Consider the following 18,511-nt stretch of genomic DNA (forward strand, 5'->3'; position numbering starts at 1 on the left):
TATTTCCTAAACATCTGCCCTATATTGTTTTAAATAAAAATAATTTGTGTATCTTATAAAATGCCAAGAGGAGTACCTAATTCTAGCATTGCTAGACAATATTCAGTCTTCTGAGTCTCTTCTCAGTTCTTCTCAAGTCTGCCAAATCATCCATTTTTAAATCCCTTACAGTGGTACCTCAGTACTCGTTAATTTGTTCCAGAACTCCTGACGAGTGCCGAAATCGACAAGTATTGACCAATGAAGCATTTTCTCTTCCAGGGTGGGGCTGTGACTCTTACAAGTTCTAGCAAGCGTGGTGAGTCCTGAAACATTTTTTTCTCATCAAAATGGGGATGAGTACAGGGTTTGCCGAGTTCTGAATCCGACAGGTACTGAGGTATGACTGTATTTAGAAAATCTATCTCCTTAAAACAACATAAAAGACAGTTCTTTGACCCATAACATTAAAACTCATTGTTAGAGCTCAACTAATTTAGTTATTCTGATCTAGGGATGACAATTTTTCTGTCATGACGAGTCTGTGGTGGCACCATTTGAGGTGATCCTAAGTCATTACTATAGACAGAAAAGCCAAAAGTAGGAAAACACCAAGAATGAGATTGCCATTTCTGGACTGTCCAACCACCTCTCCCATTGCCTTAAAGACATACAGCCTGTCTCTTGGGCAAATCTAAGTGAATTTCCTAAAGGCAAATTTGATGTGTTGCTGAGAAGCTATGAATGAATCTCTGAATCTATTGTATTTGATGTAAACCCTATTGTAAGGTTCCCCTCTATAGGTTTCCAGAACTCTCAAGTATTCTAAAACAATTTCATCTCACAAAAACGAAGTTAAAATATAAAGTGTACTTAAAGTGTACTTGCTGAGCACCTGAAGATGCTGTATTAACTTGAAATGCTTTCACAATAAATCAGGGGTAGTGGTAGTATAGCCTTTGTGTTATAATTGTAATTCTCCTAACATGAGAACAGATTAACTTTAGATTTAAGAAACCTATAACATATATGTTGACTCAAGAACTTATTCTATTACACAAATGAGGAATATGAGACCAAATGATTTATCCTATTTCATTTACAACTCACAACCTTTAGCTCATAATTTATGTGAAATAAAATGCCAATTATCATTCTGAGTGAAGAAAAGTAAAACTTTAAGGTGACAAAGGCACTGAATAGAATTCTATAACAAAACTTCCCAATTGTCAGTCTCTAGATCAAGGACAAGTGAAAGTTGGATTATTAACAGCTATAGCAAAGATAGCTGTTTAGAAACTGGGTCACCTTTTGGCTTCAGGTTCTCAAAATTCCTGTGAACTTCATACTTCCAATTAAAACAAAACAAAACAAGAAATTTTGATGTAGTCTGGATAAAATACCTAAGAAGCTAGCTGCAGGCTTCCCCACCTCCAAGTCTAATGAAATTAGATTCACTTGAAAGAAAAAATACCAGGGATGTAATGTCACCTGCTTATTGTTCCTTTCTGCCATTAGAAAATTTTACAAAGCAGGTTAATGTTTAAGGTAGCCTTTCCTCATTTGGCAAAGAGAATTTAATACTTTTCTTCTTACTTATTCCCCAGAAATATGGTGGCCAAAGTGAGGGAGATTTACGGAAGTTAATGATTAACCCAGAGAACTAACTTAGGTAGTCAGGCAGCAGATCATGACATCATTTTCAGGAATTAACCAAGTATGATGGCAATGGGAAAAGAACATAAGCAGCTCTTAGAATGTGAAAAACTGCCTTGAAAGGAAGGAAAAATAAAAACTTTGGTCCTAGTTAAAATGTCAAAGAGAATATACTTGTTTTTGAAGAAAAAAGTGTTAACAATAATGTGGGTAAAAAAAATTAAAGGTATTAAATAAATTTAGAAATTGACATATTAAAGTTACCCTTACAAAGCTTACAAAGATAATTGCTTTCTTAAATATTTTCTAGTTGTTCTAAAGAAATTAAGGGAACATCCCAACAATTGACCATACATTTTTATTGAACACATAATATATAAAACACTTTGTATAGGTAATGTGGATTTTTAAGTGAAATTAAATAGTCTTGCCTTTAAAAACCTGGGAATAAGGTTTGGGCACCAAGCCACATTATAAGACATAACAGAGATGGAAACAAAATGTTTAGGGAGCCCAGAAAAATTAATTGGAATGGGGATATAGCAAAAAAAAAAAAAAGAAAAGAAAAAAGAAAAGGCTTCAAGGAAGTGATACTTATAATGGACTTTAAAGGATGCGTAAAAATTTAATAGGCACAGAATGGAAAAGGGAGAGCAGGAAGAAAATAGAGGGAACAATATAGGAAAGGTATAGGTATTAGAGAAAGTTTAGAATATATTCAGGAAAACCCAAGTGTGTAAGTTGGGCTGAAATATAGAGCTCATGGAAAAAAGAAAAATAGGAAAAGAAAAGCCTAGAAATGAAGACTGGAGAGAGTCCATGGATGTTCCTCAATACTACACAAAAAGATAATTTTAGGGATTCAATGATTTTTGGGCCAAATAGATACACATAATCTAAGTTTTTTATTATCAGATGAGTCTACGTAGGAGTTAAATTTCACTTTAATAACTGTGCTATCTTGCAGCCATAAATCCACTAACTCTCCTGTGAGATTTAGAATCAGAATAAATGCTGAGACTGCTTATATACTAAACTTTAAAGCAGACCCAGCTGCTCAATGGTCAACATGATTATAGATAAATAGGGTTAAACAAATCATTCAAATTAAGATTTTTGAGACTAAAGGAAGGCACTATTAATATTTACGTAATTAGGATCATATTAGGCACACTAGGATGGTTACCTTAGTCATAGAAACTCCCCAAATCACAGGGACTCTTTACTTTTTCTTTCTTAGATGCTTTTCATCGGGAATCTCCTACTGTGGAACAGTAAGGGAATCTAGCATTTGATATTAAGATTAGTGACATTTTAGAGAGACAGGCACATATTAAAAATAACAGATCTATTCTTGCTGTCGTAGTGTAACAGGGCACAGCCAGGGCCCCCACCAAAGGGTATTTGTAATGGGGTCCAGAAACTGAGGTGTCCAAGAAAAATATATTCTCCCCACCCCAAGGCAGGCCACCATGGGGGATGGGAGCCTCAAGCAGGGCCACTGAAAGTTACTTTGTCCATCAGTAACAGGCCAGCTTCTTACCTGAAGTGGAGCAGGGCCATTGATAGTCATTTTGCATGTCAATAACAGGATAGCTTCATTCCTCATATGCAAAGAGGGTTATTTTGCATATCACTGTGGCTAATCAGGAAAGTTTGAAAGAATTAATACAGAACTTAACTGGGAGAGGAAGGAGGAGAGACAGAGGTCTGTTGGAGAGCAAAGGAACACAGACTCTGGGGAACAGTGTGAAGACCATGCAGGAAGAAAGAGGGGAGAAAGGACTCTTGCGAGTGGGCCATGAGGAGGTGCCACATGGTTTTTGGATTAAGAACTGGAGAACGCGGCGACACAGTGGATGGTGCTGAGACATGCGAGAGGCCTGCCTAGCCGAGCCCCGGACTTCTGGTCTTTTTCTCCTGAAGGACGGTACCACTGACTAGCCTAACAGGGCAAAGAGGGAGAAGGCAGGACTGTGTGTCTTGGTGAGTGTTTTACAGGGATTTTGAGATTTAAGAGCAACATTTAGCCATTAATCAAACCTGTATAACTTTTGAATAAATAGTTCCTTTCTTTTCACCAAACTCTGCCATTCAGAGCCATAATTACAAGGGCAGCGGGCAAAGGAACCACCCTACCGAGGGACCCCGGGAAAGGGGTGTCGTTTCGGTAATAGCATCTGGGCAATTCCCCCCATGGGTCCATTTGTTCAGTAACAGTAGCAAAGACTTAAAGGGTGAATAACTTCATGCAAATCTATATAAGACTTCTTGGCCTTAACTAATAACAACCATGAACACAGAGGAACTATATACTGATTACTAACCTCAGAAGCACTTTTAGACACAGATGGTATTTCCTGAGCTTTTGTGTGATTTATATTTGAAAATAATTTTCAAGTATATCTACCATCTCAAATCATATTACTTTTTGATTTAACACACTGCAGGGGAAAATATGTTTTTATTGCTAAAATTACAAAAAACACTTGATGGTTTGCAAAAGATTGTTATGTGGGTGGTTGCAACACTTGGCCTTTAGGCTCTTGCCAAATAGCACATCACATGTTTTCTGAATCATCAGTAAACCCAGATGCCCTCATGTGAGATATTTCAAATCCAACCAGAATTAATTAAGAAACAAAACAATCTAAGGTCTTAATGAATGAAACAAAGAACTTTTAAAATGTCAGGATTTTAGGAAAGTAAAGTAACTTAACTTCTAACTATTAATATTGGTCAAAGTCCAAGACCTGATTAAAGAAGGTCTTGACACTGCAAAAAGAACTCAAACTTCTTATGTCAATGTATATTTATATATATGTAAATAAATAGTCACCTTATGCCAGGGGTCGGCAAACTTCTGTAATAGGACAAAGCATCCATTTTTAGGCTCTGTGGGCCAGAGTCTTTGTTGCAACTACTCAAATCCGGTTGAAGTGTGAAAACAGCCATAGATAATATGAAAATATATGGGAGGGACTGTGATCCAATAAAACTTGGCATTACAAAAACAGGTGATAGAGCTGGATTTGGCTCTGAGGGCTATACTTTGCCAAACTCTTCTAGAATACAAATTCTTTTGTATCAGTAGTGCTTTGGACAGTGTCTGGTACATAATATGTGTTCTGCAAATGTTTACAGATGAATATTATTTAATAATTGAAAGCAAAATGTCTGAGCTACCTTCAATATTATCTGGGACTGAACTTCCTACTTAGAATTTATAGGTTGGTATTTCTTACATAAAAAACTTATTTACATTTTTTATTTTTTAAAAGATTTTATTTATTTTTAGAGATGGGGAGGGAGGAAAAAAGAGGGAGAGAAACCAATGTGTGGTTGCCCGTCGCACGACCCCTACTGGGGACCTGGCCGACAACCCAGGCATGTGCCCTGACTGGGAATCGAACTGGCGACCCTTTGTTCACAGGCCAGCATTCAATCCACTGAGCCACACCAGTCAGAGCTAAAATTTTTAAATTAAAAATTACTTTATATTATTAATCACAGTCATGTCCCTGCTGAACTCAGCTTACCCAAGATCAATAATAATTTCCTGGCTCCTTGGGGCCATTCACATAAGTAGGTAATCTGATGACATAGTATAAGGAGTGGAGCTGAAAGGTAGAGTTAGTACTTTGGAAGTCAGAGCCAAATGCAAGTGGAAAGAACCCTGCAGAGGACACTGGTGTGTAGGAAAGAGAATGGAAGAGAAGCCAGACCTGTTTGTACCATGTGATAAAGATCTAAGAGATTTCTCTGCATTACAATAATAAATCTTTATTAGAGTCTCTTTGAAAGGGCTTCTGTTCTTTACAACTAAATAATTCCTGACTAGAAAATTGATTATGAAACATTCTGGAGAGGAGTTAACTTGAACTGAATCTTTAAAAAATGAGTAGACAGAGCTTCCATTCTGGATGGAATAATAGGGAACAGATTTACCCTCCTGCCTGAACCAGCTAAAAAAAAAAATCCCCAGAAATTTATGAAACAATGATTTTCAGACATTGGACAATGGCTGAAACAAATCAGCCAAATAGGTCCAATAATCCTTATGAGAAGGGAAACAAAATGAGCGTCTCTCCAACAGCTAGCTCTCTGCTTAGAGTTTCCAGAGAGCAGAGGGAGAAGGAACCCAGGTAGAATCCAGCAATCTCCCAGAGCTGAGGAAATTGGGAGGTCAAACTTGCTAGAATTTGCCTAGTAGAGTACCAGAGAGGAGAGAGTTTGGGGGGGCGTGGAGAAAGAAATATGCAGAGGATCCCCTCTCAAGTCTTTACTGAGTAGTATCAGCACATGTTTATGAAGAAGGAAAAGAACCAATTAGAAGGAGCAGAGGGAACAATCCCAGGGGCTCAGACAGTGGTGAAAATAATGGGTGTTTCATTCAGAAAAGAAAAATCTCACACTTCAGAGGACATCTGGTAGAATAGTCATAAGTTTACTGCAGGAGAGCAAAATTAGCCCTAGATAAAGTTTGCTCTGGTCCCACCTAACTAAGCATAAAAATAAGTATTGAAAGTGCCATACTATTTCCAAAAATAAGCATTAAAAGTGTCAAACTATTCCCAGAATAAAACTCAGGAGTATTTCTAGAAATGATGGAAATCCATTCAGATAATGGATTTGAAAGTCTATAATCTACACATAAGAGTTTTTATCTGTTTAAACTATACACAAAGAAATAACTCCTTTTCTTCAATACTTACCAAAGCCCTACGATGTATCAAAGAATAATTATTGAGAAAAACATTAAGATTAAAGAACACATCCTGGCAGGATGATTCAGTTGGAGCGGCATCCTGTACACCGAAAGGTTTGATTCCCTGTTGGGACACATACCTAGGTTGTGGGTTCGATGCCCATTTGGGTCGCATATGGGAGGCAACCAATGGATGTTTCTCTATCACATAGATGTTTCTCTCTCTCTCTCTCTCTCTCTCTAAACATATCCTCAAGTGAAGATTAAAAAAAGATAAAAGAACACTATGCATTTTCAACTTTTTGTGTATGTGTGTACATGTATGTACAAAGTTCCAATTGCATTTAATTAACAGAATCTTTAATTTTTTAAAATATTTTTATGTATTTATTTTTAGAGAGAGGGGAAGGGAGGGAGAAAGAGAAGGAGAGAAATATCTCAACATGTGGTTGCCTTTCACACACCCCCAACTGGGAACCTGGCCTGCAACCCAGGCATGCACCCTGACTGGGAATTTGAACCAGCGACCTTTTGGTTCGCAGGCTGGTGCTCAGTCCACTGAGCCACACTAGCCAGGGCGCATTTAACTAATTTAGAATCTTCCTTTGTACCTGAGGAAAATTAATATCCTGTTCTGGTTCTACAACTGCAAAAGTAGAACCAGAAACAGTCACATTTGTCAACAGAAGCTTGACCTTCTGTTCTTGGGTGCATACTGGGGCTGTAGTGAGAATTTAACACTAAAGAAACTGTCCATGATCAAATTTACTTGAATTTTTAAAACAAATCTGTATGTACTGGGTTATCTGTCAAAAAAGCAAATGCTTCATGCATTTGCCTCCTTGTCCTTTTATGTGACTATTCTCCAGTATCAACTTGTCCCCATTTCAACATCTGGCAGCCACTGAAACATGAGTCAAACAAAACTTTTCCTCTGTGTGAATAAGTATACTGTAACATGACAAGGAATCTTACTAGGTAAAGCTGAAATCACATAAAAGTATTTACAATAAATCAGTTTCCCCAAACAACTTTTTAAAAGATATAGACCCCAGCTGGTGTGGCTCAGTGGATTGAGCACCAGACTGAGAACCAAAGAGTTGCTGGTTTGATTACCAGCTGGGGCACATGCCTTTGCGGATCAGGTCCCCAGTGGGGGGTGTGGAGAGGCAACCACACATTGATGTTTCCCTCCCTCTCTTTCCCCCTTCCTTCTCTAAAATAAGTAAAATCTTTAAAATATATATATATATTTAATAATACTACAATAATAAGCTTCAGATTTCAAATATAAGATTTTCTTATGATTAAACTTTTAATGCTTGAATCACATATCCAAATATTCTTTATTTTGTAAATGTGACACATCTCAATTGATGTAAATGAAAAAAATTAGAAGCATATCTTGCTTTCCTTTTGAGATAATATTCCTTTTTATCTACCTACCATGTAATTAAAAAAAAAAAATCTAAATCTCATTTATCACCTTTGGTCATTCAAAGCATCTGTATATGTTCAAAATTTTTCCATACTTTGATATTTTTAAACATTAAGTTTGTTTTATTTATATTAATTGATTTACTAACTTTTCATGGTCTTACATTTTCCATATGTAGAAAAATCTCTCCTTTAAAAGGCATTCCATTTACACTTCCAAACTACTTTCTCAATTCATAGACTATAAAAACAAAAAAAACATGTTGATTTCTTACTTGTACTATAAACCTTATGTCTATTTAATTCTACATAGTCCTAGGAGAGTAAAATAAACATATCTGGGTCTAGCTATTTGATATCAGTAATATTATTTTTATTCCAAATTAAATATTTATGATTATAATAACAAGCATAATTCAGAATGAAAATCTAATGATTTTCAAGTGATTAACATAAAGAAAAGTAGCCCTGGCTGGTGTGGCCCAGTGGTTGAGTGCTGGCCCTTGAACCAAAGGGTTGCCAGTTCAATTCCCAGTCAGGGCACATGCCTGGGTTGTGGGCCAGGTCTCCATTAAGGAGCTCATGAGAGGCAATCACACATTGATGTTTCTCTTCCTCTCTTTCTCCCTCCCTTCCCCTCTCTCTAAAAATAAATAACATCTTAAAAAAATAAAAAAATACTTTGACATATAAAACTAAAAAAACAGCTTACTTAATTTGCAAGTCATTAGAATTATTACATTATATTTTACCTTTACAATCCTGGGCCATACCTTGTGGTTCCAAAATCAAATCAACCCATTTTTAGTTGGAACAAAAATTACTATGAACTTTTGTTTACTAATAACCTGAAAGGTCTTTATTTGTCAAAAAGTGTATATCTCTATATTAAAGATTTACCTTCTAAAATATCAACACTTAAGTAATAGCAATAACCACTATTATCAAGGAAATCTCCCTAAAAGATAAATCTCATCATATCAGGGAAAAAAATAAAAAGAAAAAAAAAAAACTCTGAACAAATCATACAAGAGCTATGAGACAGCATCTTGTAGTCTAACACACATATACTTGAATTTACAGAAAGAGAAACAGGTCAAAAGAAATACATGAAGAAATAATGGCTGAGAATTTTCCACATTAAATAAAAGGTACCAAACCAAAGAATCGAGATGTCCAGAGACTATCAAGCAAAAGAAAATAGACACATCATATCTATAGACTAAGACATACCATATCCAAAGACAGAGAAAAATCTTAGTGATGGCCCAAAAAAAACAAGCCACTTTACATACAGAAATCAAAGATAAGAATAACAGCAAAACTATGCAAACCAGGCAACAATAGAATGACATCTTCTAAGTGCTGAAAGAAAAAAAAGGCAATCCACAATTCTATAGTCAGCAAAAATATTTCATAAAAATAAAGGAAAAATAAAGTCTTTAAGAAAAACAAACATGAGATAATTAATTACCACTGGTCTTGCCATAAAACAAATGCTAAAGGGATAAATGTCTTCAGACAGATGGAATATGATATCAGACAAAAGAATTTATCCACATAAAACAACGACACTAAAAATGACGTAAGTGAAAGTAAACATAACTTTATTTATAATGGCTCTAAAAATAACCGAAAGGAAAAACAGTAGCAATTTGGGTGTTGATAGCACATAAAAGTAATATGAATGACAACAAAAGCTCAAGAGATAAGCAGGAAGAATTGGGAATACACAGTTAAAATAAAGTACTATAGCTATATGCTATTATATGATGAAAGATTGTGATTAGTTACAAACATATATTACAAATCCTAGGGCTGCCACTAAAATAATTTCAAAAAGAGGTATAAATAAGTAAGCAAACAGTGGAGAGAAATGGAATAATTAAAAAAATATCCAAGTAATCAAAAAGAGGACAAAAGAGTAAAGAATAAGTAGAAAAAAAACAGCTAACACTGACATAGTCCAACCCTATCACTAATTACATTAAATATAAGCATTCTAAGAGACAGAAATTGTCACGTTAGATAAACAAATAAGCCCAACTCTATTATTTTGTCTTCAACAACCCATTTTAGAAGTAAAAACATAAATAGGCTGAAAGTAAAAGTCTGAAAAGACAAGTTGGGGGAAAATTCTCCATGGGTCTCTGTTGAGGTAGCTGTCTTTGAACTGACTTCTCAGTACCTGGCCTGCAACCATCTCTCCAGTTGCTCCTTATTAATAGGTAATAGAGTGGAGATCCAGAAATCTGATGTTTACTGCCAGTGTCTATTAAATTTTTGGCAAGCTAACTTGTTAGCTTATAAAAAAGGAAAAAATCTCAAACCTTTCACAATTCTTGACATGATATACCATTCAAACACTAATCAAAAGAAAGCTGCAGTGGCTGTATTAATAATATACAAAGAAGACTTCATAACCAGGAATATTACCAGGGATAAAGAGGACATTTCATCAAGAAGACATAATAATCCTAAATACATGGACCTAACAAAACTTCAAAATACATGAAGCAAAAAATAACAACTGAAAGAGCAATAGACAAACCCTCAAGTTGGAAACTTCAACACTCCTCAATATTTGATAAAACAAGCAGATGATAAACACATAGAAAAATTCAACCTCACTAGTGAAATTGTACAAACTCACAATGAGATACCATTTACATCTATAAGAATTAAAGACTTAAGAAGTCTGACAGTTCCAAATGTTGATATGAAATATCAGAAGCCCTCATACACTGCTGATGGGAGTACAGCTTAGTAGAACCACTTTGGAAAATAATTTGGCATTACCTAATAAAGTAGAGATGTGCATACCCTAATCAGCAATTCCACCTATGGTATACCATGGTAAGTTTGGATACACATGCAGTAGCAGACATGTACAACAGTTTTCGTAACAGCATTGTTTGTAAATGAGGATTTAAAGGGAAAAAAAACACAAATGTCCATAATAGCAGAATGAATAAAATTGTAATATAGTCATAATACAATACTACACAGCAGTGAAAATGAATGAATTATAGCTATGTATTTCAACAGATGACCCCCCAAAACATTGTTGGGAGAAAAAAGATTCACGGCAGCACACACACATAAGTAGTTCCCTCCCAAAAAAGAAAAAACCTGAATATATCGTCTAGGGATATATACATATGAGATAAAACTATAAAGAAAACCAAGTAAACGATTAACCAATATTAGGAACCAAATTCAGACAGGAGAGGAGGAGGCAATCAGGGACTCCAACGATGTTTGTAATATTCTATTTCTTATCCTGGGTAGTAGACAGCTGTTCTTTATATTATTCCTTAATCTATACATATTCTAGATATTCTATTTATTATATACTTATAATTTAAAATTCTTACAAGGATTAAGTAATAATACAGATTCACTCAGCTAATATTACAAACAAAATTAAAAATTAAAAAATAAAATCATGAAATACTGGTACAACACTTCTTGCTAGGCCCAACTAGAAACTGACACTTGCGTGACCCAAAAAGGCCACATGAGACATTGGTTATACCTAGCAGGATATAAAACATGAAACATGCCAGCAAGACAGTATCAGTTGGTTACTCTTCAGCAGGAGTCCTCACAGCAGTTCAGGGGATATTTCCTTGGGCACCCTTGGGTGTCAGTCAAGAGTAAGAGAATGTGATCACAAGGATGGGTATAGCAACTACCCTACCGTAGAAGTACCAAACAGCAACCAATGTATCCAGTCCCATAGACACAACTTCCTTAGCCTTACAACAGGACTTGCTCAATCATAAGAATTATCACACTCAGGGAAGTCCAAACATCCCTGTAACATCCTGCCAGTATATACAGTTCATTCAGTCCTCACAGTTCATACATAATTTACTAATCATGAGTCATTTTTACCAAAAGCAATGGTGCCAGGTTACACATTGTCTTTATCAGGTTTCCTGATTTAAAAAAAAAAAAAAAAAAAAGTGAATAAAGCTAGAAGGCCAAAACTTACCAGAGAAAAGAAAAGCTATTATTAACTATACTCACAACAGAGAGATTCACTAAAATGGTACTAAGCTACATATCTATTACTATAGTTTACCTAATCTAAAATGTCAATGATAAGAAAACACCATTAATTTTTGCACTAAGAAGAAAATGCTGCTAGATTGTAAGATACATTCCAATTACTGAGATGTAAAAATGGGAAACGCACTTCTTAGAATCAATGAAATACATAACCCATCTCCTAATTTTTCACTAAAATATTTAAGATATGAAGCCCTTCTTTCGAAAAACAGTGCTCCAAAATAAACCAGATGCTTACTAAAAACTTTCTTATATGTCCATGGTTATATTCTCTCACTCAATACCTCTTTCTTCTATTCTAAAACCACAACTTCCATTTTCAACATAACTGATGGAGCCTAGCTCACTCCATCCTGAATGTTAAATTAGTTTCCACTACGGATGAAATCAACAAAAGTCCTAAGGACCTTTCCAACCTGGAGACTTTCATGTAATGCTCTGATAAAAACCATATATACCACACTGTCTCAGGTTATCCAGGAATAAATTCTCATCTATAAAACAGAGAGACCATAGGCTGCAGTGAGAACAGGGGAGAAACTCTTAAACTTCAATCAAATAGAGGTATGCTGGATGAATGTTTCCATCAAAGTGGGTTGTGTACAATTATTAGCTTCGTATATCTCAGAGTGCATTCTATCAGTTTATGAGTAGAAAATGAAGATGATTAAATGGACTTTCCATACTTAGACTATCGGCAAAACAGCGAGAACTGGTAAATAGCCTCTTGTTCATAGTTAAATATGGGACCTACAAAAACACTTAGCAGCATAGATAAAACATCATCTTAAAATGCCAAAGAAAATAATCTGTAATAATTTACATTGGGAAATGGAAGAAATGTAGAAAGTATCTGCTTTGTGTTCTCAATAAGATAAGACATGAGGAAAAAAAAATTCTGTGAAATATCTTTCATAAGGATGGTGATCAGTTAAAAAGATCAAGAATGAATAAAAACACAGTAGAAATATGCAGACTAAGATATATTCAAAGAGGTAAGAAAAAAAAGAATATCAACAAAACTAAAACCCACACTAGAGATGAGAAAAAACAATCAATATTACAAAAAAAATCAGTAATACAGAATATGAAAACAAAAACATTCACCAAGAATATGGAAGGACAAAGTTAAAAATCAGAGGGAAGACAGGTATAAAAAAGAACTGTGGCCCTTTTTTGTTTGCTTTGGAGGGTAGGCTGTTTCAGGATGAAGCTGAACATCTCTTTCCCAGCCACTGGCTGCCAGAAAGTCATTGAAGTGGACGATGAACGCAAACCCCTTTCCTTTTATGAGAAGCATATGGCCAGAGAAGTTGCTGCTGACACTCTGGATGGAGAATAGAACAGTTATGCAGTTTGAATCAGTGGTGGGAACAACAAACTAGGTTTGCCCATGAAGCAGGGTGTCTTGACCCATGGCCACACCTGCCACCTGCTACCAAGTAATGGCCATTCCTGTTATAGACCAAAGAGGACTGGAGAAAAGAAAGTGCAAATCTCTTCAGGGTTGCACTGGAGGATGCCAGTCTCAGTGTTCTAAACTTGGTCATTGGAAAAAAAGGGGCGGGGGGAGGTATTCCTAGTTTCACTGATACTCCTATTGTGACTTGACTGGGTCACCAAAGAGCTAGCAGAATCCACAAACTTTACAATCTCTCTAAAGATGATGGCTGCCAATATGTTGTGAGAACGCCCCTAAACAAAGATGGTAATAAACCTTGGACCAAAACACCCAAAATTCAGCGCCTTGTTCCTCCATGGGTCCTGCAACACAAACTGGGTTGGCGTATTGTTCTGAAGAAACAACGTACTAAAAAAAATAAGGAAGAGGTCAAAGAGTATGCTAAACTTTTAGCTAAGAGAATGAAGGACGGCAAAGAAAAATGCAAGGAACTGATGATTTCCAAGAGACGTAGGTTGTCCTGTCTGACAGCTTCTACATCTAAGTCTGAGTGCACTCAAAAATGAGATTTTCTAAAAATAACAAAGAAAGAAAGAGATCCAATCCATAGTTGTTTTTTTTCAAAAGGCATAAAAAAATAGAAGCAATAATCAAAAGTATAACAGAAAAACAATACCCCCCAAAAAACCAACAGCATCTCTATATGAAAAGGACTTTCCCATCTCAGTCAACATTAACAGACACCAGAATAATGTTTAGAGAATTTTAAATGAAAAAGCCTGGGATACAACAATATTCCATATTGAGCCATGTTCTCATTTATAGAGCATGCAACAAAAAGTCATTTTCAGATATTCAGAGGTTCACAAAGTAACCCACATGTGCATCTCCTGAAAATTAGTACCTGAAAACATATGAGGCAACCAAAAACTAAATCAAAATTGGAACTCAAGAATGGTTATAAATGCTAATGTCTAAGTAGATTAGTGGGTATGCTCCATAACAAATTTATAGGTAAAGTTGAGTCCAAACTGTTCTACTGAAATTTAATACATACGCTAAAAAGTTTTTGAAGAAAAGATATGCAGTTTAAAACACTCAACATTTATAAATTAGCCTTAAAGATTAACATGGGGAGCTGAGTGATAAAAAGCTAAAATAAGCTAAATTCCGTGTATTACACATAAGAGAAAACAATACTTTTTCTTGAATTTTATAACTACAATTACATTTCTGTCTATATGCTTTTTAAATGATTTATATATCTATCCCTTTAAAAAAAAAAGATTTTATTTTATTTTTTAGAGAGAGGGGAAGGGAGGAAGAGAGGGAGGGGAACATCCATGTGCAAGGGAAACATCAATTGGTTGCCTCTCGCACTCCCCCAACTGGGGACCTGACCCACGACTGGGAATTGAACCTGTGACCTTTTGGTTTGCAGGCTGGCATTCAATCCACTGAGCCACATCAGCCAGGGCTGTATCTATCCTTTTTTAAACAATAAAAATAAAACACATAAAACACAGTCTATGCTGCAAAATCCCCCCAAAACAAAGGAAAGAGTAAAGTAAAACTAAAAGAATTAAAAACAGTGACGGGTAATAATATATCATGTAAACAGTCAAGCTAAAAAGAAACATGATTTTGACATAGGATAAGAAGTGGGACTCAAAAAGAAAAGAATTAAAGGGTCTCTAGTCTGATAAAAGATATCTACAGGGCTACTCAAATGCAATCAATAAACTAGATCTATAGGTCTGCGACAGGACAAGTATAAAACTGGAAAATATTTAGGATTTCTTACAGCAATCTGACAGGAGAATTCTATACCTGTTTATATAATATTAAAAGAAAGCCTGTATTTTGCTTGTTGGTTTTTCTTTCTCATTTCATTTTTCTAGTAGTTACTTTTAATGTTGATTCTTGGCCACAAACAGTTTGAAAAGCACTGCTTAAAGAATAAAGAACAAAATGAAAGTGGAAAGAATTTCATTCCATGAGAGATTAAATTGTTTTAAAAAGGTACAGAGAAGATGAAAATTACAATCTGTCAAATTTTCTTTAGGAAGTCATCCTTTATAAGATGTCCCATCAATTTAATATCAGCTTCAGGAGGGAAAATTATTGTATTAAATGTACATGTTGCGAAATGTATTACAGCCTCAGAAATGTTTAAAAAAATTTTTAAAGGAGTAATCAAGGAAATAATAGTATGCCAACAATTTGTTAGCAAATAAAGGGAAAACTTTTTAACTGTCAGAGAAACACTGGTGATATAACAGCATCTCAATATAAAGAGCAAGATGATATAAACAGCACCTCGGTAATTCTGAAAAATTAAAAACTATGTAAAGTATGGCAAAAACTGGATTCCAACCATTCCCTCCTGTAAATCATTTAAGGATTCCTTTTTGTTTTTGCTTTTTTGATGCTGCTGGGTAAAATTACACATGAAGAAAGGCTCTGCCAACTTTAAAGACTTTTGAAAAACAAATTAAATGGCTCAAAATATTCTAATCTGTCCAGCCTCCCAGTTTTCTGATCTCCTTTTATATGGAAGTCAAAGGAAGAACCCAAAGTATTTCATAATGTCAGATGCTGCACATGTCACAGATGCCTCTGCTACCCTCTCGTGCTAACTCCCTACAATCTTATTTACAACGTAGGATATTATTTAGGTAGTAGTTAATATTATTGCTTTCTCAAAAACCTCACAGTCTGTTCCTCTTTCTTCTATATGAGGCCCACTGGGTAAAGGCTAGCCTCATCTATCCACCCTAATATAGCTACATTGTAAAGGCTGAATGAATAGGTAAAGGATTATATATAAATTAGAGTACTCTTTGAACTACGACCACTATAAGGGTTGTTGTAAAACTCAAAGCAACATTATTAACAATTCTATGTGACAAAGTATTTTCCACGTATGCTACCCAGTCTAATTATCTAGAAAAAGTTCTCCAAAGGATGATCCTACTTCTTGGACTGTCAAAATGAGTGGTCTCAAAATAAGACCAAACCTAGAAGACAAAAAGGTAAATCAAAGATAGGATCCTTTTGAAACTATTGGTTTTAAGTCACAAGAGTTTTAAATGGTTAGGTCTCTAAATAATATGCGATAAAGTCAGGATCTGTTTCTTCTATTTTCATGTCTAATACTTAAATCTAACTTCAACTAAATGATCTGAAAGCCTCATTTAAGATAGAAAAGCTCTTTATAAAATAAAAACTTATTTAAATTAAAGGTATTTACCATATGAATAAACAAAATGGGAAAAATATTTGCAACTCAATTCAGAGAGAGACCAATTTTTCTAATATATGAAGAGCTCCATGGAATTAAACCAAAGACCAACCGGCAACAAGAAAATGGGTGAGAGACAGACAAGTAGTACACTGAGAAGGAAATACAAATGGCTTTCAAGAATATGGAAAGATACTCACTCTTATAATACAAGAAATTCACATTACAACTACACTGAGATCCATGCTTTTATCTAATAAATTGGCAAAGGTCAAAGTATTTGAGAGCAAAACCTTGGTGAAGACATAAAAAAAAAAAAAGTCTCATATTGCTGGTGGGAGTACAGATCAAAACAATCTTGTATTATAGTTTTTACTTGATGAAGTCCTTGTAAGACATTTTAAAAATGCTACACACAGAGATACTGACCTTGGGCTATTGGTCATTTAAAAAAAAAACTGTTATAACTGTCTGCTTTTATAGAATTGTTTGTATAATAAAGCAGAGAGAGAGGCAAGTTTAAGAAACTTGGGTTGTGAACAGAGCAGCCCTGTTCCATCTGCTGCTCACCTCATGATGACTTACTGTGCGCTTCCTGCGTGCTCAGTAGGTACTTGTTGAGTGAACGGGACCAGAAATGATGCGAATGAAATTAAATAAGAATGACAAATCAACTACATTATCTGAATTGTTGAATAAATTGCTTACAGGCATGGTCACACTGGCAAATGTTTCCTGACAAATGAGTCAGCCAGCAACAGCAGGATAGTAGACTGTCGCAGTAATAACCCCCTAACGAGTCACACCATCTGAGGAAACCTCTCCCACAGTGACTCTGGGCTTGGGACATGATCTGCTTTGGCCCATGGTACAGCAAAAAATATATGGGGCTTGCCTTCACTTGCTGCTCCTATGAACCCTAGTCCTGCCTCCAGAGGAAAGAGAACCTGCCAGAGAGACACACGGCCCTCCAACACCCCAGCCAACAGCCAGTGCCAATATCCAAGACCTATGAGTAAGGCCATCCTAGGCCAATTAGCTTCCAACTGACCTATCAGCTAATGGCAGCCACATAAGCTAGCCCAGTCAGAAGCAGGAATAGAGCTTAACTGAGAGCCCAGAATCATGGGCTAAAAAATGGTTACTGTCTTACACTGCTAAGTTTTGGGGAAGTTTGTTATTGTAAAAACTGATAGAAGTTAATTGGTTGTCAAGGAAAATTTCTGCTTTACCTGCTTCAGTTTTTTAAATTTCACAAGGAAAATATATCCATATGCTGTCTAAGTGAACTAATAAAAATATTTTATATCAAATTGATATTAAAGTCCTACCATCACCTTACAAAGACACACAGATAAAACAAAATAATTCAGTCCAAATGGGAATATGAATTTGGAGGAGACATTAACATTGCTCAGAAAAAAAATGGGTCAGTACAGAGTACCAGGGTATGTTACCACACAAAAAAAGTAGTAAGAATATATTCATGGTCATTGTCATATCTTAATAATGGCTATTATCAAATTCTGGAAGTATTAGGCAACATACATCTCATATTTTGTTTCTCCACTTCTTCTGTTTAGGCAAGTAACAACCATTTATTGTAATACATGTTCTCTCACTTCAATCTTCCCATGCTCTGAAATAAATATATGCTGAATAACTTCAGGAAAATTAATTGAGCTATACATGCCTCATTTCCTCAACTGTAAAATGGGGATAACAACAGCTATTTTAGAGTTGTTGTGAAACTTAAATCACTTAAAACAGGGCACACAGGAAGGGCTCAATAAATGGTTTATTACCTTGTTAGTAAAATGATGTAAAATTAAGGTCTTTTGACTAACTTAACCCGGCTTCTATTTTAAAATCACTAAGCACCATCAGCCAAGGAGTGACCATCAAAATTAATTTGAAAATCTTTCTAATGACTTCATGAAAAAATGAAAAGACAATGTCACTAAAAACAAAATAAAACCTGGGAATATATGTAGAAAAATAATGGTGA

At 35.3% G+C, this 18,511-nt stretch overlaps 1 protein-coding gene and 1 pseudogene across 2 annotated transcripts in view; one reads left to right on the forward strand and one right to left on the reverse strand.

Annotated features, from left to right (window-relative positions):
- The window catches only part of REV3L (REV3 like, DNA directed polymerase zeta catalytic subunit), a 154,701-nt gene that overhangs the window by 124,848 nt on the left and 11,342 nt on the right, over positions 1-18,511 (reverse strand). The gene's annotated exons all lie outside the window — the stretch shown is intronic.
- LOC129067706 (40S ribosomal protein S6-like) lies at positions 13,065-13,825 on the forward strand (annotated as a pseudogene).

The sequence above is a fragment of the Pteronotus mesoamericanus genome, unplaced genomic scaffold (genome assembly GCF_021234165.1).
Source record: "Pteronotus mesoamericanus isolate MK-2021 breed Mesoamerican mustached bat unplaced genomic scaffold, CSHL_Meso_final contig_20, whole genome shotgun sequence".
NCBI classification, from domain to species: Eukaryota; Metazoa; Chordata; class Mammalia; order Chiroptera; family Mormoopidae; genus Pteronotus; species Pteronotus mesoamericanus.